This window comes from Myotis brandtii, unplaced genomic scaffold, assembly GCF_000412655.1.
Source record: "Myotis brandtii unplaced genomic scaffold, ASM41265v1 scaffold2269, whole genome shotgun sequence".
Lineage (NCBI taxonomy): Eukaryota > Metazoa > Chordata > Mammalia > Chiroptera > Vespertilionidae > Myotis > Myotis brandtii.
In genome coordinates this window covers 1,545-3,174 of record NW_005358516.1, presented here as the reverse complement: position 1 = coordinate 3,174, position 1,630 = coordinate 1,545, and the positions used below count along the sequence as shown (strand labels likewise).

Here is a 1,630-nt window from a genome sequence, read left to right as displayed (position 1 = left end):
AGGGAGGTTTGTGTCTGGGCTCACACTGACTTCCCCTCACTGTGTCTCTTGCACAGTAATACACGGCCGTGTCCTCAGCTCTCAGGCTGTTCATTTGCAGGTACACCGTGTTCTTGGCGTTGTCACTGGAGATGGTGAAGCGGCCCTTTACAGACGCGGCGTAGTATATGGTACCGCTAGCACTACTAATGTATGCGACCCACTCCAGCCCCTTCCCTGGAGCCTGGCGGACCCAGTCCATCGAGTAGCTACTGAAGGGGAATCCAGAGGCTGCACAGGAGAGTCTCAGAGACCCCCCTGGCTGCACCAAGCCTCCCCCAGACTCCACCAGCTGCACCTCACACTGGACACCTGCAAACACAGAGACATCTTGGTCAGGAAACTCTCACAAGTCCACTGTTTCTCTCACTCACATCCATTCACATACTCAGTCTTTCTTTTTCTCCATAAACTACCTCTTAAAAGAGCCACAATAAAAACCCAGCTGAGACAAAACCCCATGGTAAGTGGTCTGTGTTCAGTCCTGATCAGGAATGGAAACACCTAGGGACCCCGGGGCTGGGCTCCTTTCCCAGAGCTGCAGGGTCGAGGCTGGGCTGGTTTTTATGAGCACAGGGGTCCCTATTTGCATGTCCTTCTAGTATATAGGAAGCTCCAGGGTTGCATGCTGGTACAAATGACACCATATAACAATGTGACATGTCCAGGGATGCATGTATGTTAAATAATTCCCAGCATCTGGGCCTATGTTCTCCATACTGGAACCAATCACTCCAGCTCAACTGTACAAAGAAGAGAAGGATTAAAAATGACACTATCTTTATTTCTTACCTAGTCTCTTTAAAAGTTTGTCAATCTAGTCTATCTTTTGAAAGAACCAGCTCTTGGTTTCATTAATTTCCTTACACTGTGTTTTTTTTTATTTTATCTATTGTCTTTATTATTTCTTTACTTGTTCCCACTCCAGGTTTTTTACCCCGTTCCTTTAGGTGTAGGGTGGATCAAGTGTTGGGGGAGAGAGGAGTGTCTGTGTGGGTCCCTGGGAACCCAAAGCATGAACTATAGAGACACAGCTCCCGGGTCCTATCCCTTCAGGGGAGTTTGGTGCTGGACGTGTAGCAGCTGCACTGTCTCCTCCGTGGTGCTTATTCTCTAGACTCTGTTGTAGATCCAGTTTCATACATTCGGATATGGAAGAATCCCCCTCATGACCAGGTGTGCTTAAGGGTTAGATATGGCTAATGATTGAGGAATAATTATGTTTAGGTTATAAACCTCAATGACTTTGTGTGTTGCTCTGTTTTTTTTTTTTCTTCTTGTGGTTGACTTATAATTTTATAACATTATAGTCAAAGCGGGTGCTTGATATGGTTTCAATCTTCTTAATCTTACTGAGATTTGCTTTGTGTACTACTGTCTGTGACCTGTCCTGGGGTGTCCTCAGCTGCATGCACCTGTGAGAGGGGTGCTGGTGGATGAAGGGGGGCAGGTGGCTTTTACAGGGTGTGATCTTCCCTTGACGCTATGTGAACAGCTGGGGAGAGTCAGCAGGGCTCTGGCCATGGAGCTCCGGGACTCAGACAGATCTAGGGAGGATGTGGACAGTGGAAGGCAGCTTGGGAGATTTTCT

At 47.5% G+C, this 1,630-nt stretch overlaps 1 long non-coding RNA gene across 1 annotated transcript in view; it reads right to left on the bottom strand.

Annotated features, from left to right (window-relative positions):
• Window positions 1-562, bottom strand: part of LOC106726113 — a 61,262-nt gene extending 60,700 nt beyond the window's left edge. Inside the window, exons 1-2 of the long non-coding RNA XR_001362126.1 lie at window positions 456-562; window positions 338-351 (exon numbers count right to left, since the gene is read on the bottom strand). This is a non-coding gene — a long non-coding RNA (uncharacterized LOC106726113). The remainder of the gene's footprint in view (window positions 1-337; window positions 352-455) is intronic.
• Between the last annotated feature and the right edge of the window lie 1,068 nt (window positions 563-1,630).